We start from the raw sequence: 23,088 nt of genomic DNA on the forward strand, positions 1-23,088 counted from the left end.
ACAACATCCTCTTCCACAACATCAAGGATAGCTAACTTGTGGTCTTCCAGATGTTGGTGGACTACTGGACTTAACTGTCAGGGGTCCTTTACCTTTACCTTCTCTAATACAATGTATTCCTGTATGCTATTTTCACTAACATATGCATTTATATCAACAATGCACACTAGTATATACATTTTTGTGCACATTACTTTGTTTCAGAACAGCATTGGAAAATTCAGATTGTTTCAGGTTAGGTATATCCATTATTTTACTGTGAACTTAATAAAATCTCTTCTCTACCAGTACTCAAACCATAGACTGATGGCTTTTACAAATGCCTGCACACGTTTGACCCACAAAACTTTACACAGCCCAACCAATCAGATATGTACAGTGGTACCTTGGTTCTCAAACTTAATCCGTTCCAGAAGTCCGTTCCAAAACCAAAGTGTTCCAAAACTAAGGGGAACTTTCCCACAGAAAGGAATTTAAAATGGATTAATCTGTTCCAGACTTTTAAAACCAACCCCTAAAACAGCAATTTAACATGAATTTTACTATCTAACGAGACCATTGAGTCATAAAATGAAAGCAATAATTAATGTACTGTACTATAAAATAAATAAGACAGTATTGTGGTTGATAAAAATTAAAAGTTTTTTTCCCTTACTTGCACTGATGATAGTGATTGTTTGGATGGGAGCTTTTATTCATTTCTGCAGTTAGACAATCAATCCATCAGTAGCTGAACTGGGTTCCACACAGTCACAAAAACAAATTAACCGAAAAAGTCTCAAAAACAAAAATGCAGAATCAATAGCAAAAACAAAACCCCCAAACTTAATCCATTCCGGAATATTCAAAAACCAAGGCGCAGCTTCTGATTGGTGCAGGCGCCCCGGAAACAGCAACTAACAACTGCATTGGACATTCGGCTTCTGAAAAACGTTCGGAAACCGGAACCCTTACTTCTGGGTTTTTGGTGTTTGGGAACCAAGACATTTGAGAACCAAGGTACCACTGTATTTTCAGTCTGCCTGGTCCTTGATGATACCTTTAATGTTGCAGTTTTCAGGCAGGCAGCGAAGCTGGAGGCCTATGAATGCTCTGGAAGGTGACATGTGGCTGTGATCATTCTGATGGGTCATACGTTATGCAGGCCTTTTATATGTCTTAATACCAGCACCAAGTTAAGATAACAAGTTGTATTGCAGTTAATATGGTTTTCAGAAAGTTAGTGGGTTGCAGTGAATCCACACTTGGTTTGGAGTTACCTGCATTCAAAATCTTCACTTAAACCATAAAACCTGGGCCAGTAATTCAGTTTAATTGGCCTCCCAGGCTTGTTGCAAAGATAAAATGGGATAAAGCACTGTAGTTACTTGTGGGGAAATAAAGGATGTAATTTACTGAGGCACTTGCAAAGGTGAGAATGCCAGCTTAATGTAATATAATAATAGGGTAATAAGAGTCTGTGAACATCCCACGTGCTGTAAGTATATCATTGGTAACACTGGGTCCCCTCAGCCCAAGGACTGAGGGATTTCAAAACCTTTGTAAGAGAATTCACAGGCAATTATATGGTCCCTTTTATCACTACCACTAGAAGCCCATAGTAAATTATCTACAAATGATGTATTTTTATGAGCGCCAAAGAGCAGCAGTTGTGTAAATTCAAACAATAGCTGCTTCAAGCAGACTTGTTTCATATTTTGTTATCTACAATTATCTATAATTTTATATCCTTATTTTGCTTGTTGCAGAGAATAAAAAGCAAACCTCATATCAGTTTGCAACAGTGTAGAGCTTTGAGGAAAACGGTTGCTTCTTATATGCTGTTTACTTTGCCTGTTTCAAGCATGGATCCTTAACCTTCCATTCCACAGACTGACGCCACGTTCTGTCCCAATTGCAGCCTGCTATGTCTTCTCCATGGGCGTGGGACTAGATCGTGATGTTCTGCAAGTATTTACGTGTCTGGTGTTTATTTTATTTATTTCATAAAATTTATATACTGCTTGATTGTAAAAGGAAACCACAAAGTGTTTGATATGAGGGTTTAGCATAGTTTCCCCCACTGCATAGACCTTCCAAGTAGGATGTCGGTCTTTTGTTCCCAAATACCTACTACTGAGTTCCATGACATTGAGATCTAGATTTTCCTAGTTTATTTTATTTTGAATGCTTATTATGGAAGTTTGAGACTATAATTAGAGTAGATATGTTCACCTAATATCAAAGAAGGTAGTGATATTTTACTTTGCCATGCTTTATCTATGGGTCTAAATTGCACTCTTTTCATTTTCAGATGACTTCATAAAAGGGTAGGACAGTTTCAAACAAAAAATAATCAGTTAGTTTAGCCTGCAATCCTATACACTGGAGTAAGCTCCACTGAACTTAGTGTGTCTTAATTCTGGGTAGGCATGCACAGATTGCACTGTGTTGTGCGTAAAGAAAGGTGTGGTTATAAGGTGAACTTGGAATGTGCAGAAATTCTACTCTCTTTAGAAACTGCTAGTCATAACTTCTTACGAACGCCTTCCTTTCCAGTTTCTTAGAGAGGAGTATTCACTTCACAGTTCATTCCAAGCAAAATGTCATTAATATTTCTGAATGGGGCTTGAACTCCTTGTGTGCAGCCAAACAAACAAAACAGCTAGGGTCAAATACGTGGAAATGAGCCGATTGTATCCCATTGATGTGAATTTAATCATGTCAGTTACACTGCACTTGGGGTCACTTGAACTGTAGATTACAAGTAGAAATTGAGTTTACTTTTAAAGTATATTTCAAGGCGACAACCCTTTATATAGCTGCAGCTCCTTTTCACCATATCAAGATTTATTTTTTTAAAAAAATGAAGGCAAATCTATGTTGAAGCTCATTAAAAGTATTTCAGAATGTTACAAATAATAATAAACAAACAAACTTTTTTAAAAAAATAATGAGGTGCAGACTTTGTGGCTAAAAAGGTAAAAGCTGTTGCTCCTGGGGACTTGTTTGCAGGATGCTGAGTGAGACCAGCCCTGCCTCCCTTGCGGCTGAAATTATGAATGTTGCTACTGCTTGGGATTGCTCTGTTGCACTCAGGACTTGCCCACACCTCTGCTTGTTCCGCCTCTTTCCTTTGGGAATCAGAACCAACATCATTTGCTTTTCTTCCCTGCAGATTGACGTTTATTCAGTTGTAAAGAGCGGGTTTTCCTGGGGGAAGCAACAGGACAAACAAAGCACTGCCTAGGAAGCACTGGGCAGCAGAAAAGTTCTTGGGCCCCTGCTTTCCAGGTACAGGACAAGGGGAAGTGTGGCAGAGCCGTCAGTGAGAAGGCCTCTCCCCAGAGGAGTTGTGTCAGCTGGTGCTAGTCTGGTGCTCACCAGCCATTTCTCATATATTTTTCATGAATTAGTATAGATTTGCACGATATTGCACCCATTATTTACAGAATTGTTCGTTTTTACTTTATTGATATGCTACTGTGTTTTCTTTTTAATTTATTTTTATGAAAGGTTTTCTTGGTTTACAAAAGTACACGCCTTGTGTCTTTTTTCCAGGTTGTACAGTCTTTCTTATAAATCAGTTACATTTGTTGTGAGACATTAGTGTTGAGTACAGTATAAGGTTGGGGAAGAAGAGGGGGGAGAGGAGGGGTAGTGTTGTGAGGCTTATATTCTTTAGCATAGTGTACGTGTGGGATTTTGGATCGGCGTCAACTGGGTAGGTTCTCTTTCTATTCGTTTATTACATTTCCTTAATAGTGAGAGGTATTGGGGGGCAGGATGTGGTTGGTTGTCTGTGGCTGGCTGCAGTGGGGTTTGTTTGCATTTGTGAGATGGGGAGAGCTTGTTGGGCCACTTAAGCCAGATTGATTCATATGCTGTCGGTGGATTCTTCTTGTTGTTTGGCTGTGTATGTGATAAAGGGCAGCCATACTGGGCTGAAGGAGTCCTTTTCTATTTGCCCCCGTGTCAGTTTCAGTTTGTTAGTTAGCTTTCTAGTAAGGCCATTTCCCATACAAGTTGATACCATTGGCCCATGTTTATTCCTGACGGGTCTTTCCAGTGTCTGGCTATGAGGCTTCTGGCTGCTGAGAGCAGGTGGGTTATAAGCTCTGTATAATGTGAGTGGTCATTACGATCTTGAAAGATGTTCAGTAGAGTCAGTTCTGGGGTGAGCTCTAATACCTGTTTAGTTATTTTGCATATCTCTTGTAGGATTGGATTTTAGGGCACCCCCACCACATGTGGAGGTATGTGCCTGTGGAGATGCAGCCTCTCCAGCATCTTGGTGAGGTTCCTGGGCATATCAGCGCCAGTTTCTTTGGTGTTAAGTATCACCTGTAGGTGAATTTCAGAGTGAGTTCCCTTATTTTGGCTGATACGAACTTAAAGGGAGGTTTAGATAATATTCTAGTCCATTAGGTAAAGATAAAGGTACCCCTGCCCGTATGGGCCAGTCGTGTCCGACTCTAGGGTTGTGCGCCCATCTCACTTAAGAGGCTGGGGGCCAGCGCTGTCCGGAGACACTTTCAGGTCACGTGGCCAGCGTGACGAAGCTGCTCTGGCGAGCCAGCAGCACCAGCGCAGCACACGGAAACGCCGTTTACCTTCCCGCTATAAAGCGGTACCTATTTATCTACTTGCACTTAAGGGTGCTTTCGAACTGCTAGGTGGGCAGGAGCTGGGACCGAAAGACGGGAGCTCACCCCGCCTCGGGGATTCGAACCGCTGACCATACGATCGGCAAGTCCTAGGCACTGAGGTTTTACCCACAGCGCCACCCGCGTCCCCTCTAGTCCATTAGGTGGGGTTAATTTCATAGCCTATTTCATGCTCCCATTGTTCTTTGATTGCGTCAAGGGGGTTGTGGGATTTTGGAGCAGTATTTTGTGTATTGTGGATACCATTCGATTGCCATGTCCCTCTGCTGTCAGTACAAGGTTTTCAAAGGTGGTCAAGTGCCTAGTGGCTGATGATTTTACTGCTGGATTGTTTAAGAAGGCATGTAGTTGATGATGTGTTAGCCAAGGTATTTGGGTGTCTCCTAGCTTGTTTTGTATTTCTTGTGTTGGTATGGACTTGTTTTTGTAGAAGTCTTTTAGACAATGTAGGCTTGCCAGGTTTTTATCTGGAGGTTTTGTGCTGTGTGTCGGAATAGTGGAATGGGGATAGTTTGCCTACTTTTCCCTGTGTGAACCTGTTCAGTGTTGTGGTGATTTTCTTTCGTTTGTATTGGAGAAATGGGTATGCTGTTGTAGGGATGTTTTCAATGGTGTCTCTCTCTAAGTGGACCCATTGTTTTGTCACATCTTCTAGGATATACGGGATTATGTGGCGTACTTGGTTGGCGATGTAATATGATTCTATGTTGGGGATTCTCCACCCCCCCTTCTGAGGAGGAGAGGTGCAGCTATTTGGGGCTTATTCTTGGCTTTTTGTGTGAGAAATTAAATGAGTGTAGTTTTTTCTGCCAGTTCTGGAGTTGGGTTGGGAGAATCCATTTTGATCATGGCTATTTTGTCTGAAAGCTACTGTGTTTTCTGATACAATTATGTGGATGGAAATGTTTGCTAATTTTTAATGCTCCATTATTGCTGTGAGCTGCATTGAACTCAGCTTGGTCACTGGAAAAGCAACATGAAAATATTAAATCCAACTCTAGGGTGGAGTTCATATTTTAGATTTGATTAGTTTTTATGTACACCAATTAGAGAGATATTTTTTATGCATTATAGAAATAGTCATACACACACATATACATATACATACATATATTTAAAATTAAGATTTGAGCCCTAGGTTTAAGGCCTTTCTTGCAGATGTAATTCAATTTCATGCAGTGTATTGGAAAAAAGACCTAACAGCTATGAATAATTGTCTGAACTGTGGTGTTATTGGCCTCTTGTTTAATATTCCTTTTCAAGGCGCACACCTCTGTTGTCTTCTGAGGCGGGCATATGCCAGCAACAACAAATGTATATCAGCAGCCTTCTTAATGCCATCTCCACTCCAGAGCAATAGTCTTCTACATTTTATGACACAGTATATGTGGGTGGGAACCCAGTTTTAAATGGGTGACAACCTAGCAGACATCCCAGGTGGAATTTTATATAATACAAGATGAATTGTCCTATATGTAAAGAGGCTTTAGAGAGATTTGACATTGAAAACCAACTCATCTTCCCACAATAACGAATAGGGCATCTTCCAAAGCATTCATGTTGGTAATGACTCATAAGTACATGCACTTGAGAAACAGTGTGTTTGTTTTCCCATTAAAATGACTGATTTTAATATCCTGGGTTGTTGAATGGGACTTATTGAAGTATAAAGTGATATTGACAAAAGATTTTTTCCTTTCTTTCTCAAAGCTTCTTGCATAAAATCCAGAATGCTGTGGCTCTCTGTGTTTGTGTGTCCTGTTGAGTGGCAAGCCTTTGTTATCTCTTCTCTTTCTATCTTGAGGTCAAAACAATGATGTTATACATCACGGCAGCAGCCCTACCTTCATTTCCTGAACATCTTTGCTCAGGGCATGTGTCAAAAAGAGAAAATTGTATTGCAGCTGTCTATTATAGAATGAGTGCTCTGAAGAGTATTTATGCTAAGAAATTGTGATGTGAAAGAGAAGAGAAACAGCAGCTTTTCTTCTTCTTTACTCTGTCCAAAACTTGAGCTGCATGTTAGCAAACTGTCAACATGAATTTGTTCTCTGCTTCATTCCAAAGTCTGAGAAATAAGAGCAGCCATTAGTGGAAACTACCATATTTTTCCGTGTATAACACGCCCCCATGTATAAGATGACGGCTTTTTTTTTTTTCGACCGCAACAAAGGTTTTGCCTATTATTTCAAGGGAAAATATATTGTCTTATACATGGAAAAATACGGTATGTGGATATATTTGGGCCAACAACTGATGTAACTAAATTGATGAGGGAGAAGGTGATTTTCACAAATGTTCAGTGGTCCCCCTCAACCTGGGTTTCTTTTTCAGGAGGGGCATGTTCACCTCTCTATCTCATAATGCAGTCCTTAGAACATGCAAACAAATAGTTACTAAACTACTACAGTTAATAGATCTCCTCTTTTAATTGTTGTCTTGCTTTAATGCAATTGGTTTATTTTGTATTTTAATTATGGATGTTTATAGTTTAACGTTTGTGTTGTTGGTAGTTATCCTTGTAAACTGCTTAGAAGCATAGTTTGGCATTAAATCATATAGAAATGTAAAAATAAATATCACTGTTGCTATCTCAACTGTCTCATCTACTTGCTGCCGGCTGTGGGGGATCAAATGTCAGTAGCACCACAGAATATGGGGCAAGAGGTAAACATTTGCAAGTGGGGGGGGGAACCCCCCCCCCAGTATATTTGGAGCTGGGCTGGAGCCATATGCCTGAAGCAACTACATCCCAGTTCGTGTTCCTGGTGCCAGAAGTAGTTTTAACAGCTTTTCTTTGTATTCTTCCTTTTGGGTTGCTGGTGCATTTCCAATCCCATATTAATGTTTATGGCTCTTTAAAGCTTTAAATGGTTTGTGACATATTTATTTGAAGGACTGTCTGCAACCATTCCAGCCTGTCCTCAAGATCAGAAGACTCTCCAGTCTCTCCTCGGAGTCTCTTTTATGATCCTTTTGCTTCAGGGTTCAACAGTCGAAGAACAAGAAACAACATTTCTTCATACAGTACAGTCTCATCTTACACAGGGGTTCAGTTCCAGGGGTTCCACCTGGAGCTGCCCCACAGCTAGTGGGTGAGTGGGAGATAGAGAAAATTCTAGTACTCCTAGAACCCATGAGCCAAACCAGCCTTGTCCCCCAAGCAAGGTGGAGAGCTTAAAAGCTCTCTCTTTTTGCACTGTAAGGCCCGGGGTGCTCATTTAATCTTTGTTGGAAGCTTCCCAGAGTGGCTGGGGAAACCCAGCCAGTTGGGCAGGGTACAAATAATAAATTATTATTAATATTAATATGATTATTAGATATTGTGGAATCTCAGAGAGATGGCACTGAGGCTGAATCTTTGTTTTGCTATCACTGGTCTATTAATAATTGCCATGGCATTGCATTGTATGTTATTGCTTTATGTATGCCTTGAGACAGTATAAAGGTGGTGTACAACTATTTTTAAATAAAAAATAAATAAATCCAGAGATTTCTGGTTTACAGCTCAGTCTCCGTTACAGAGCATGCTAACCACATCTACTCAGATGTAAGTCCTACTGAATTCAATGGGGCTTACTCCCAGGTAAGCAAGGTTAGGATTGCAGCTGTAGCCACTGCTATATGCCAGCTCTGTTTTGGAAGCAGATAAAATATGGAGAGAAAAGACTGTAGAAGAAGTGTAAAAATCTCCCCACTCTCAGCAACTTAAATTGTATTTTCAGTTCACAAATCTCTTTTTGTGAGAGGTTGGTGGGGAGGTGATCTGTGGGTGGCAAACAGATGCATGTACAGTTGTTGTTTCTAAATGAATGTTTCTGATATTTCTGCCCTGATGGGACTGAAAGAGGTATCAAAAGGGGAGATATTTGAGCTTTCACAAATAAAAATGGCCATGCTTTTTATAACCCTAGGGCAATGCACAACGCGCGTGCGCACACACACACACACACACACACACACACTGCTTTATAGGTTTATAAATAACAGGGTGAGTGCTTTGAGAAATGTATTGTGGCTCCCTGCTTTTTAAAAATAATTTGAACAAAGATTAGAGCCCACCTGAGAAATTATGGAAATGACATCACCTGGGAGTGAGGCTCATTGAACTCAGTGAGACTTGCTTCTAAGTAGACATATACAAGTAGGATTGCTCTGTGAATTCCATCCATACCTCTTTCTCGGATGACTACATGCAACTAAAAAAGATAAAACAAAAAAAATTAACCCCCCCAAAAAAATTACAGCCATGATTTGAGACATACCGGAGGTTAAAACCACAATAAAATAGGCTAAACAACTTAAAACACAAAATTTCTAAACATCTGGGTAGGCTTGCCTAAAGAATTTCTTCAGCAGGCACTGAAAAGAATACAGCCAAGGTACCTGCCTGATGTCAATAGGCAGGGAGTTTGACCTCTTCCAGAAGTGCTTGGCATCTCCTCAGTGTGACCAACTCCTCTCCCACCAATTGCACAGCTTTGTGACTGGTAGTGGACCGCTGCTCCCCTTCTCTTTGTCTTTTTTAAAAAAAATATTTATTAAAGATTTTCTTAATACAATAAAAAAGAACAAAGAAAATAACATATAATTTTGCAATAACCATACTTTCTTCACATCTTTGGACTTCCTCGCACCTCTCGTTCCTGCGTTCCAAGTTTTCGAGCTTTACCCAGCAATTTATCACCTTGTTTCAATTCTTATATTATAATTTTCCAATATTGTATCCCTAATTTTAGATAATTTAACCCAAACCTTAAAAGCTTAATTTTAACATAATATTTATCCAAAAATTATCTTTTCTTATATTTTCATTTATCTTCATATTCCTTTTAACTAGCTTATTGGTGCCATATTGTTAATAATCTTACATCTTTCTTAACATTCATACAATTTACAATATTTTTGTAAATAGTCCTTAAATTTCTTCCAGTCCTCCTCCACAGCCTCTTCTCCCAGGTCTCGGATTCTGCCAGTCATTTCTGCTAGCTCCATATAGTCTATCAGTTGCATCTGCCATTCTTCCAGAGTGGGCAAATCTTGGGTTTTCCAGTGCTTGGCGACAAGTATCCTTGCTGCAGTTGTTGCATACATAAAAAATGTTCGGTCCTTCTTTAACACCCTCTGGCCGACGATGCCCAAAAGAAAGGCCTCTGGTTTCTTAGGGAAGGTATACTTAAATACCTTTTTCAACTCATTATATATCATTTCCCAGAAAGCCTTAACTCTAGGGCAGGTCCACCAGAGGTGAAAGAACGTTCCTTCAGTTTCTTTACATTTCCAACATTTATTATCAGACAAATGGTATATTTTTGCAAGCTTGACTGGGGTCATGTACCACCTATATATCATTTTCATAATATTTTCTTTCAAGGCATTACATGCCGTGAATTTCAAACCGGTGGTCCATAACCTTTCCCAGTCAGCAAACATGATATTGTACCCAATGTCCTGTGCCCATTTTATCATAGCCGATTTGACCGTTTCATCTTGTGTGTTCCATTTTAGCAGCAAATTATACATTCTTGAAAGTACCTTAGTCTTAGGTTCTAACAATTCCGTTTCTAACTTTGATTTTTCCACCTGGAATCCTATATTTTTATCCAACTTAAAAACTTCTTTGATCTGAGCATAATGTAACCAATCTCGCACTTTATCTTTTAATTTCTCCAAACTCTGCAACCTCCAATTATCTCCATCTTTTTCTATTATTTCCCAATATTTTGGCCATTTGGCCTCCATATTGAGTCTTTTCCGGGCCTTAGCTTCCATTGGTGATAGCCACCTTGGGGTCTTATTTTCCAATAAGTCTTTATACTTTATCCAGACATTGAACACTGCTTTCCTGACAATATGGTTCTTGAAAGCCTTATGACTTTTGACCTTGTCGTACCACAAATATGCATGCCATCCATAAGCATTGTTAAAACCTTCCAGATCCAAAACCTCAGTGTTTTCAAGAAGCAGCCAGTCTTTCAACCAGCAGAATGCTGCTGATTCATAGTACAACTTTAAGTCTGGCAGGGCAAAGCCCCCTCTTTCTTTAGCATCAGTTAGTATCTTAAACTTAATTCTGGGCTTTTTGCCCTGCCAGACAAATTTGGAAATATCTCTTTGCCACCTCCCAAAACACTCCATTTTATCCACAATCTGTAAAGTCTGGAACAAAAACAGCATTTTTGGCAATACATTCATCTTTATAGCAGCAATTCGTCCTGACAAGGAAAGTTTCAATCTTGACCAAACTTCTAAATCCCTTTTAATTTCAGACCAGCATTTTTCATAGTTATCCTTGAATAGACTCATATTCTTCGCTGTTATGTTTACCCCTAGGTATCTTACTTTTTTAACCACGTTTAACTCTGTCTCTTTCTGAAACCTTTCTGATTCTAAAGGTGTCAATTTTTCCCCCAATACCTTAGTTTTCTGCTTGTTAAGTTTAAATCCCGCCACCCGACCAAACTCCTGAATCAATTGTAATACCCTTTTCGTACTAGACTCTGGCTCCTGTAGGGTCAAAACTAGGTCATCTGCAAATGCTTTAAGTTTATACTGTTTCGCTCCGACCTGAATTCCTTCCACCAACCGGTCTCCTCTAATCATATTCAAGAGCACCTCCAGGACCGAAATAAATAGCAAAGGGGAAATAGGGCAACCTTGTCGTGTTCCTTTTTCAATTTTGAACTCTTCCGTCACCACATTGTTCACTATCAATTTAGCCTTCTGTTCTGAATAAATTGCCTCTATCCCATTCTCAAATCCCCGTCCCCCTCCCATCCCTTCCAGATTTTTCTTCATAAACTTCCATGAGATGTTATCAAAGGCCTTCTCCGCATCTATAAATATTAACACTGCTTTTGTATTAATATTTGTTTGCAAAAGCTCCAAAATGTCAATAATGTTCCTTGTGTTAGCAAACAAGTGTCTACCTGGGAGAAAGCCTACCTGGTCCTTGTGAATTACTTCATTTAAAACTTTTTTTAAATCTGCTTGCTAAGATGTCTGCAAATATTTTGTAATCCACATTTAGGAGGGAGATGGGGCGGTAATTCTTAAGTTGTGTCTTTTCAGTTTCTAGTTTAGGTATCAATGTGATGAAAGCTTCTTTCCACGACTCCGGTGCCTTCTTCCCCTCCATAATTTCATTGCAAACCTCCATTAATGGATGTATCAGATAGTCTTTCAATGTCTTATAATATTTGGAGGTAAGCCCATCTGGCCCTGGAGATTTGCCCAGTTGCATGTTCTGAATGGCTTCTTCAATTTCTTGTTGTGTTATTTTATAGTTCAGGATTGTTCTGTTTAATAATAATAATAATAATAATAATAATAATAATAATTTATTATTTGTACCCCACCCATCTGGCTGGGTTTCCCCAGCCACTCTGGGTGGCTTCCAACAGAGATGAAAAATACACTAAAATGTCACATATTAAAAACTTCCCTGAACAGGGCTGCCTTCAGATGTCTTCTGAATGTCAGGTAGTTGTTTATCTCTTTGACGTCTGATGGGAGGGCATTCCACAGGGCGGGCGCCACTACCGAGAAGGCCCTCTGCCTGGTTCCCTGTAACTTGGCCTCTCGCAGTGAGGGAACCGCCAGAAGGCCCTCGGAACTGGACCTCAGTGTCCGGGCAGAACGATGGGGGAGGAGACGCTTCTTCAGATATACTGGACCGAGGCCATTTAGGGCTTTAAAGGTCAGCACCAACACTTTGAATTGTGCTCGGAAACGTACTGGGAGCCAATGTAGGTCTTTCAAGACCGGTGTTATATGGTCTCGGCGGCCGCTCCCAGTCACCAGTCTAGCTGCCGCATTCTGGATTAGTTGTAGTTTCCGGGTCACCTTCAAAGGTAGCCCCACGTAGAGCGCATTGCAGTAGTCCAAGCTTTTCTTGAGATAGCTTTGGTAGACCATTCCTTGTCAAAAATTGTTCTATCTCAACCTCATTTTGCGGCCCTTGAGTGTATAATTGTTTGAAATATCTCTGGAAACACTTTCTAATCTCCATTGGGTTCTGAATATTTCTTCCTTCTATCTCTAAATTTGTGACCGTATTTAATTTTTGTCTCTTTTTCAACTGCCATGCTAACAGTTTCCCACATTTATTTGCCGATTCAAATGATCTTTGTTTCATTAACTTAACTTTCCACTCCACTTCCTGATTTATCAATTTAGAATATTGTGCTTGGTAAAGTTTAATTTCTCTCAAAATCTCCTTTGACTTCGGTCTCGATCTTAACTTCTTCTCACAATCTTTGATTTTCTCCAAGATCTTGTCCTTTTTCTCATTCTGTGTTTTTCTCTTTATAGTGTTCTGTTGTATCAAGAACCCCCTCATGACCGCTTTACTTGCGTCCCAGATGATTCTTTTTTCCACCGTAGTGTTCAAATTTATCTCAAAATAGTCCTTCAAAGCTTTTTGGGCCTTTTTAATAATCTCCTGATCTCTAAACAGATTGTCATTCATCTTCCATCTGAAGGAGCCGGTTGGAGTTAGTCTCATATCCATCTTTACGGCATTATGGTCGGAGCAGGTCTTTGGGCAGATTTCCACTTTTCTAGTCTTAGGTGCCAGACCTCTAGTTATCCATATTTGGTCGATTCTTGTCCATGTCAGTTGGGCTTCAGAAAAGAATGTTCCTTCTCTTGCCAGGGGGTTCTTTGTTCTCCAGATGTCAATCAAGTCCATATTGTCAGTCAGTTCAAAAAATGTTTTAGGTAGTCTGCCATCTTTTGTCACATTTTGGCTATGTGACTTATCCATGTTGGTCGATGCCACCCCATTCATATCTCCCATCATGATGATGTTATCATAGTTCAGATAGTCCAGCATTATCTCATGCAGCTTCTTATAAAATTCCGATTTCCCCTCATTTGGCGCGTAGATTCCTAATATCAAAAACTTTTCTCCTTGGTTTTGTATCTCAATTGCCAAAATTCTTCCTTGCTCATCTTTGAATAAAAATTTTGGTGACAGACTCTCTTTTGCATATATCACCACACCTCTTTTCTTAACTTGGTCCGAAGAGATAAATTCTTGGCCTAATCTTTTGTTTATTAACACTTTTCTGTGGAGCCTGGTCACATGTGTTTCTTGCAAGCAAATAATGTCCAATTGTTCTTTTTTCAATATGTGAAATATTCTTCTCCTTTTTTTCCGGAGAGTTGGCGCCATTGATGTTCCAACTCAGAAGTTGCAGAGACATCCTGGACAAATCTGTTATTCCTCTAGTGGTGGTATCTTTTTCTCCTGGTCCTCAGACCCCGAAGGTGCAGGTGTAGGTGCAGGCAATGGTCCAGACCCTGAAGGTCTTTCGATCCCTTTCTGAAGGTCCTCTCCGTAGGTACTCAAAAATTTCTCTTTATCCTCGGCTGTTTTAATTTTCACTTTCTTCCCTCTAAATGTGAAAGATAATCCTTGGGGAAATTCCCACCTGAAAACAATTGAATTGCTCCTCAGCAATCTTGCTAACTCAGTGTAGGTGGATCTAAGGTCCAAAAGTTGTTTTGGGATATCTTTGTAGATCTCTGCTCTTCTATCCAAAATTTCAAGTGACTTTTCGTAATGTAGGCCTAATATTTTGTCCCTTTCCTCCTTAGATCTCAAAGTAATCAAACAGTCTCTGGGCCTGTCTTTCCTTGTTAATTTTCCAAGTCTAAAAGCAGTCACAATTTTAAAATCCTTTTCCTCCTCCAAAGGCCAAAACTTGGAAAATTCTTTTGTCAGGAACTCAATTAGATTCCCTTGTTCAAGTTCTAATATTGACCTTAATCTTAAATTATTTTCCCGAGCCCGTAGTTCTATCATAGACAGATAGGCCTGCTGTTCTCCAATTTGCTTATGCAATGGTTTTACCTCCTGCTTCAATTCTTCAGCTTTTTGGTTGGCTTCCTCTGCCAGTTTTCGATTTTCTGCGGTGGCTTCAAATAATTTGCCAATTGATTGTGCATTCAAAGTAACTTGTACAGTTAATTTATTAACACTGGCTGTATTTTGGTCAATCTTAGCCGTTTGCTCATCCACTTTTTTGTCCAAAGCCTCCAATTTTTCAAAGATTTTGTCTAGTACTGAAGTGGATCCTCCTGCTGCCATATCTTCCAGCAAAGGTTGCTCAGTTCCTTCTTCCACTTCCAAAACAGCAGGAACAGATGATCTACACGGCTGTGAAGTTAAAGTCAAAGTTGTTTGTTTAGTTTTAGCTTTAGCCGCTCTTGTTCTCCCAGTGCCACTCATTCCAATTCTGTCTGCTAGTCAAGGTCAAGCTGAGTGTGTTCCCATAGGAATCCACCAGCCCAGAGGGTAAACAGTCAGATAGGAGGAAAGGAAAAAGAAAGCAGAGACATATGCAGTTGTAAATCCAAAATCCTCTAGAGGGAGTCCAAATGTGTTTTGAGGGAAGAAGTCAAATTGTTAAAATCAATTATTTAAAACTCCAGTCCTTTCAAAGTTCTGATACTTCTAAAACAATGTCCAAACAGCCCTTAGTCTCCAAAGAACCTTCAATTTTCCTGTAGTTAGCAGAGTTGGTCTTAAAAACATAACAATGTCTCCAGCAAGTGCCAGAAAAGATGATTCAATGTAACAGTTCCAGTAATACTCAACTTGTAGCAAACCAGAGTAACAAAGTGTCAAAATTTGCAATCTGACAGTTCTGTCAAACAGGCAGTCCGACTGCCTGGGTTTCTCTGTAAAATTGTAGATCCAGCAGAAGAGGTAAAGCACAGTCCATACTAAAAAGTAGATCACTTAAACACTTAAATCCTAGATCTCCATAAAAACAGCTCCAGTAGATGTACAGATTGATTGCTTTTAGCGCCTTTTCAAAGGCTCCAGACATCAAAGTCTTTTGCTTTAGATCTTAAGCAAAGGCGAGAGACGGACTTCCTGGTTGCGTCTCCCGCTTTTAGCCAAATTAACAGTAATTTAGCCTCCAATTCTTCTATCTTTTCTTACTCACGGGTTGCTGGTTTCGAATCGGATGTTCCCAGGAAAAAAGGTCAGCGCTCACCGACAGCAGCTACACGGCTTCACTCCACAGAAAGAGCGATCGACTCACAGCACCGCGCCAGCCCTTCCACATTCCGAAACCCCTTACGGGGTCTCTTCACCGTTTCGGGGGGCGCTTCTGGTGCCCGCCAAGTCCCACGGCCACAGGCTTTCGCTGCCTGTGGTTTTCCGATGTGGGTCTCCGCTTCGCTGTAGCGGACGACCCGTTTCTGCGGAACTCCCCCTTCACAGTTAGAAGAGGGCAGCCATTGTCGTTTGCGCCGCCTCCGGAAGTCTCTCTCTTTGTCTACCCTGATGAAGAGTTCTAGGCAACTTGAAAGTTTGCCCACTATTTTGTCGCACTTTGGTGGGCCTAATCCAGGTATTGCCTTAATATGGAGCTCAGAGTCAATACAGCTACCTTGCTTTTTGCGTGGCTTTGAAAATACAGAATTTAGATGCACAACAGTGGGATCCTAAGCTGGAGGAGGGGGATCTTATACTACCCGAAGAAAGGACTTTATTCTCTGAGGGAACATGTCATTGAATTGATAAATAAAGCTGCCAATTGGGCTCCTATTGATTTTGTTTTAAACCTAGTGTACAGCCCAAAATGAAACTTTACCTCTACGTAATGACTGCATAGTATTTTCTTTCTTTCCTTTCTGCACCCACCCACAGAACCTGTGTGTCTTGTCTAAGAACAGAGACAGAACTGCGTAACAGCTTGTGGTTGCATTTGTAGAGCTGTGGGATCAATCATTATGTGTCTTCTTCCCAGAAAGTCTGGATGTAACCTGAAACCTGAAAAACACCTGAAAAAGCCTTTGAAAGTCTGCTACTTTCTCCCACACTTCCTCTTAAGCCTCTTCCCAGATGCAGACTCAGATGACGTCTCAACAAAAGTCCCTTTCTCCCTCCTCCCTGCCTTCATGTTTTCTTTTCTCCTACCATCCAGCCTTCATAAGAGTTCTAGACAACTCACATGCTTGCATACCATATTGTGTGCCTAAATAATGGTAATGTATTTTGGAACTCAGTCATATGGATGAAGTCATACAAATGCCAAATGAAATCCCCGTCTGTGGCCTGTTCCTGAACAAAGTTCCCTGTGGAATACCTTCTGTCATATAAAGGGATGGGAGGAGAGAGAGCGGCGGGTGGTAGTGGCTAACATCCATTCCGTCCTCTGCCTGAAAAAGCCATGTGTGCTTAGCGGGGCTGCTGCATGCATACCACAGTGTGTCACTGCTCTCAATCCGTCTCCTCCCTCACCCCTTGCACATTCACACGTTCAGAGACAGGGCTGGTCTAATGGCCTCAGGTGTTTGGAGCAGTGCTCTGAATGTCTGGTGGGGTAGGCCTCACACTCTGTTATCCAACTTCATGGCCTGGAGGACCTCCTCAGTGGCCCAGCACAGCAAGTGGGCATTCGCAGGCAGAGGGAAGGATTTTCCTGCCCCCCTTCCACTAGGAAGGACTGAAGCAGCCGCGTCAGGTGGCAGAATCCCCTGCCTGCTTCTGCCGCTGCTGGAGAAGCGAGGAGAAGCAGAAGTGGCTCCGGCAAGATATTTCACGAAGGAGGGGCAGCACCTTCCCGATTTGCCTCAAGACGCCTCAGACCCTTTTCTTCTCTGAGGTGGTGAGCAATTTATTTCAGAGGCATCTGGGGGATGCAGCTTTTCCCTACATGTGGGGTGGCAGGAAAGGAAGGTCAATAAGCCCCCCTCTTTCTCCACTGTCTCTTTGTCAGCTAGAAAAGGTGGTGATGGCTGCTCAACATGGTTTTTTGGGGGTGGCGGCTCTATGTTATGTGCAGAGAAGAGGAAAGAGAGCTGGCTGAGAATCTGAAAGAACCATGTGGTTATTGTCAAGCCTTGAAATTGAGGCAGGTCTTTCTTGGCGGTGGTGATGGGAAGAAGTTGTTTAGGTGAGGCTTCATCTAAGGCTGCAATCCTACACAAACATACCTAGGAGGACGTCCCATTGGACTTTTGAACAGACATGCCTAGGACTGCCCTGCAAGCTACCATATTTTTCGCCCTATAGGACGCACTATTCCCCCTCCAAAAATGAAGGGGAAATCTGTGTGCGTCCTATGGGGCGAATGCAGGCTTTCGCTGAAGCTTGGAGAGCGAGAGGGGTGGGTGCGCACCGTCCCCTCTCGCTCTCCAGGCTTCAGGAAACTATCAGCAAGCCTGGGGAGCCTGCAGGAGTCCCCACAGGGCTCCCTAGGCTGCAGATAGCAGCCTCCTGCACGGAGTGCGGGGCGCCCTGAAGCAGAGCGCCCCGTGCTTCGGGCAGACATCGGGCAGCCCCACAAGCTCGGGGGACAGTGGGGAGGCTGTTCCCCGACCTGGTTTGGATTCCCCGACCTGGTTTTGGGGGGGGGGAATAAAGGAATTCCCCCCCAAAAAACTAGGTGCGTCATATGGGACAAAAAATATGGTAATTGAAAGGACAATAATTTGTGAGGAAGAAAGGGAATTGACGCTGAAGAAGAGAAGGGAGCTCTTCCAAGGCACAGGGGAATAAATGGGCTTCTGGAAGTTTGTTTGCTTTTTTGAGAATCAGGAGCTGTGGTGTTATCCACTTAAGCAGTAATTTTAGTTGTCAAATCTGGCTTGTCACACTTTTGGGTAATGGCTTGAGGCAGCCTTTGTTTTAGAGCTGATAAAGCAGCACTTTTAAACAGCAAGCAGCAACAACAACAAAGTAATCTAGCAAGGCTTGTGCTCTCCTTGATTTCATCCCTTCTAAGTTAGGTTGCATTTTTACAAACCTGCTGTAATGGGAATTGGGGTTGCTTGTGCGTAAATTCCAAACTGCTCCAAGCTGCTTGTATAGCTGGACCTTTCCCCGGTTTGACAGCCCTAACAGTGCGACTGTCTCAGTCACTGGCAGAATCCGTCAGTGGGTGTTTCCTAAACTTCTTCCAACATAAGAATTCCTTAACAGCAAGTCTCTGCCTCGCTTCCCTGCGCAGAGTGGGCGTGCCAAGCGGTGGTCCTGTGCTCTCCTCACTGATCTCACTGGAAGAATCTCGGAGCCTCCCCTCCGAAGTACTCTCAGCCTCGCCTTTCTTCCTGGTGTCACCTTGGTTTCCTTCCCCAGCAGAAGCTCTCTCTCTCTCCTTGCTGGTTCCCTCTCCGGCATCATTGGGGAGCCTTACCTCTCCACTCGGCTCCGATGTCAGTTCCCTGACACCTATTGGCCAGCCAGCACAAGTCCAATGAAGTGTATCTTGCTCATTGTACAGTGATTATTTTCTCTCTCTGTATACACACAGAGAGACATACACAGACACACTAAACACATGCATATACTATACATACATATATACAGTTTCTTATAAGATTATAGGGCTGAAGATTTTTTTGACAACATGTACCATATTTTTCGTTCTATAAGAAGCACTTTTTCCCGTCCAAAAATGAAGGGGAAATGTGTGTGCATCTTATGGAGCAAATGCAGGCTCCTTAGCTTCAGCGATAGCAACGCGAAGCCTCCAAAGTGCAGAGGGAGCGCTCCCTCTGCGCTCCGGAGGCTTCAGGTTGCTTCGCTGAAGCCAGGAGAGCGAGAGGGATCGGTGCACACCGATCCCTCTTGCTCTTCTGGCTTTGCTTCGCTGGAGAGGCGCTGCACAGCTTTCCCTCTCTGCGCAGCGCCCCTTCAGCGAAGCAGGAGGAGAAATGGAAGGGGCTCCGTTTCTCCTGCCACTTCACTGAAGTTCTCCCCCTCTAAAACAAGGTGCGTCCTGTGGTCGGGTGCATCCTATAGAGTGAAAAATACAGTAGATATTTATCAGAATGCAATGCGTGTAGGCATTTAGGCACACAGTCTTATTTATTTATTTTAAAAGGTGTACACCTACAAATGCAGACAGGTCTTTGAAAACAGTGTGGCTTCCGGTTGAGGGTACATTTGGTGGCAAACTCAAGTTTGGTGCTGTATAATGCGTGAAATGATTCTCAGATTCCCTGCTGTTCTTTTAATATGTAGGTGGGGCTGGACTTGAACTTCCATGGCACTTGCAGCTCCTTCTTAACATCAATGCCAAGAGATGTCCTCTCTGTACAGCAAGGGGGTATTTACTCTGACCATTCATTCATTTTTACATCATTATAGTTACATGTCCTTGGAGGAAAACTGTTGCAGAGTATTGTCACCACTGCATAACAACTCATTTGTCCATCACCCCGTTACAGCTTCCCCCCCCCCCCAAAAAAAAAGATGATGAAGAAGCTGATGAAGAAAGACCCTTTTTTCAGTGGGGATAAGGCCGAAGCAACAGTGCATTGGTAAGGATGGGAAAGAAAGCTGATTAAGTTTGCTTTAAAGGCAAATCTAACAAAAATGAAATGAAATGAAATACATTTCAAAAAAAATAAGCCAACCAAAGCACAATCACCCCTTAAAAACTCACACTTTTCAGTTTTTCAGTCAAAAATGCATATATTAAAATGTCCATAAAAATGCATAAATTGGTGAAAATAACATACAAAATGTATTGTATTAGCCAGGGAAATTGCTATGCAAAAAAATTGTTTATTAGGAGAAAATCACAGTAAAATACTGATTAATAGTCACAATGTCTGTTTTTTTAATTTAAAAAATGCAAATGGTTGCAGAAATGTGGAGAACTCATTGAAAAAACTGAAAAATGAGAAATTCAGACAATGGAAATTGATAGACGTAGCGCACAATTTCATCTTTAGTATGATTGCGCCCCTATCTCATGGTGCCATCAGCGCAAGGCTTCAAGACGATGCCTCATTCTGCAGAATGAACAGGAGGCCCACCGAACACAGCAGGGCTGGATTACTGCGCTTTGGAGTAAGTGAGCTGATATACATAACCATCTGAAGTGGGAGGTGGGAGGTAGGGAGGTGTTTCAGTCATTTTGTGGTCTGAAGATTATGGTTCTTTTGGTTTTAGAGACTGTTCTGTTCTAGTAGGTGGGGGAACGGCAACACATGCCCTGACATATAAATTAGTAGATTAAAATGTTACGCAGGTTTGTTTCTTATGGGGCTATGACCTGAATCTTTTACGCACCCAGGAATGTGCCTCCCACACACCCCAGGAGCATTGCTAGTGCCAGCACAGTGAAAGCTCTTCCTTGACCGACTGCTGCTCAGCTGCTGGTACTGGATCAAGAAAGATGGTGGGAACTGAACCTTAGTGGGAAAACTGGTATTAACTGGACTTCACAGAGGGTCCCCAACTTCAGATTTCCCTTTGTCTCTTTGCCTTTTCCATGACCCAGAAACTCCACCTCTCCTGCTGCTACCTGTCATTGCAATGCTGCAAGATGACACATGTTCTCACATGTCTTACACTTTGGGAAGAGGGTGATTCTGTAATGACAAATACAAGGAAGTACTAATAACATTAAATAGTGCAATGCAATACTGCAGATGCTCACCAAAGCACAGCAAGAAAGGTTGCAGACACAACATATATTTAAAGCATGTTTCTGCTGCCCCACCCCCAAAGAATAATGGAAAGTGCAGTTATGGATGCTGGGAACTGTAGCTCTGTGAGGGGCAAGCTATAGTTCCCTGGATTATTTGTGGGGTGCTTTAAATGTAATGGTGTGCATAGCAATTTTCAAAATTAGATTGGGTGGGGAAGGCAGGGACAGCACACACAGAGAGAATGTGGCCTGTGCTTCTAACCAGTATGGTGTTGTGGTTAAGAGCAGTAGTCTCGTAATCTGGTGAACTGGGTTCGCTTCCCTGCTCCTCCACATGCAGCTGCTGGGTGACCTTGGGCCAGTCACACTTTTTTGAAGTCTCTCAGCCCCACTCACCTCACAGAGTGTTTGTTGTGGGGGAGGAAGGGAAAGGAGAATGTTAGCCGCTTTGAGACTCCTTAAAGGGAGTGAAAGGCAGGATATCAAATCCAAACTCTTCTTCTTCTTCTTCTTCTTCTAACCATAACCAAATGTCCACTGTCGTCTAACCAGATCTTCATGTGATTATTCTCATGCAAGTAAATGTTACAGCTATAAAGTGAGAGTGATGGTGAACTTCTCATGCTAACAGGAGCAGGCAGGAGAGGGGACACGGCAATATATGTTCCTTTTAGCATAGGAAGCTAATTTCTATCCCACACTAATAAATATAGGCAGATTCTGGTTTGGCCCTGAAAGAAATTAATGGCACCAGTCACTCAATACACAGGAGCAGAAAGCAGGTAACACCCATCTCCCTGCTGTGCTCAGTGCAAAGAAGCCCTGGCAAAGCTGCTCTCAAAGACAGTACAACAATTTAATTGAGACAGAAGTGCCTTCACTTTGCAACTAATCTTACACCAATACTCCCTAGAGCCTCAGTTCCACATTGGTCCCTGCTAGCCTATATTGCAGACTTGAGGATGTAGCGAATCGGCTGGGGCTTGGTACCAATAGTACGACGAGTATTGAAAGGAGGAGGAGGAGGCTTTGCCCAATTCCTGCACATACTGATTAGCACAGAATTTATTTATTCATTATATTTGTATTCCCCAGAGGTAACAAAAACAGGTGGCTTCCAGATGTTTTAGGATACAAGCTATTCTGCCAGCAGGGCCAATGGTCAAGCATGATGGGAACTGTAGTCTGTAATATCTGGACAGAACCAGGTTGGCTTTCCTCATACGCTCCTTGCCAACAATGTCCTTAAGCTGCTAGAACAAAGAATGTACCCTGAAATTCATGGCACTCTGTGTACAAGTTCTTGAGATATTTCCAAACAGATAGGTTATAATGATAGTGCTCCCTCCCTCCCTCCCTCCCCCCTCATTTTTCAGTGAAATATTCTGATTAGAATTATTTCCTTTCCATCTTAATGTTTTATTTTCAATTTCCTTGGAACAAATTTCCATGCAAACATTCGTAACGAATGTGGTATAATGCCTGGCCTGTTTTCCCTCCTGCTAAACCCCACCTCTTCCCTCAGTTCACAGATATTAGTGCACCAGGCTCTTCTAAGCTTGCCAAACCCAGCTTGCTCATTTCTGCTTGCATTAGTGACTTCACATTGCTAGCTGTGTGATCCAGGCAAAACGCCAAAAGAATTGCAAGATGGTCGCTTGAGGGTAAAAGATCAAAGCGACTTTCAGAAAACTTTCCTCTGCTTTCAGCTCCTTCTAGGCTTGTCATGGATGTTTGTCATAGCAGGAATGTGTCACTCATGTGTTATCACACTCATTTTAGTGTAATGCGGGAATTTATTGCATCCTTCTGTCAATCCAGTCGTCAGCTAGTCGCTCACTGCTAAGGTAAATATATGTTGATACGGATCAACTCTTCAGTGATTCATTAAATGACATTAGCATACCAAACTCCTTAGCATTTCAGTCTGGGCGTTGCTAACTGGGAAACAGTTGCTTAATGCTGAAGTTTAGTCATACATGGTGACCCAGATGATTCTTTGATTTACATTATGTGACGTCCTTTGAAACACA

At 42.0% G+C, this 23,088-nt stretch overlaps 1 long non-coding RNA gene across 1 annotated transcript; it reads left to right on the forward strand.

Annotated features, from left to right (window-relative positions):
• The first annotated feature begins 4,837 nt into the window (after positions 1-4,837).
• On the forward strand, positions 4,838-6,803 carry LOC310853049. The gene is made up of 2 exons (XR_014568526.1): positions 4,838-5,229; positions 6,357-6,803. It is a non-coding gene; the product is annotated as an uncharacterized lncRNA (long non-coding RNA).
• Positions 6,804-23,088: the final 16,285 nt, after the last annotated feature.

Source organism: Podarcis gaigeae (assembly GCF_964106915.1).
Source record: "Podarcis gaigeae genome assembly, chromosome: 9".
NCBI lineage: Eukaryota > Metazoa > Chordata > Lepidosauria > Squamata > Lacertidae > Podarcis > Podarcis gaigeae.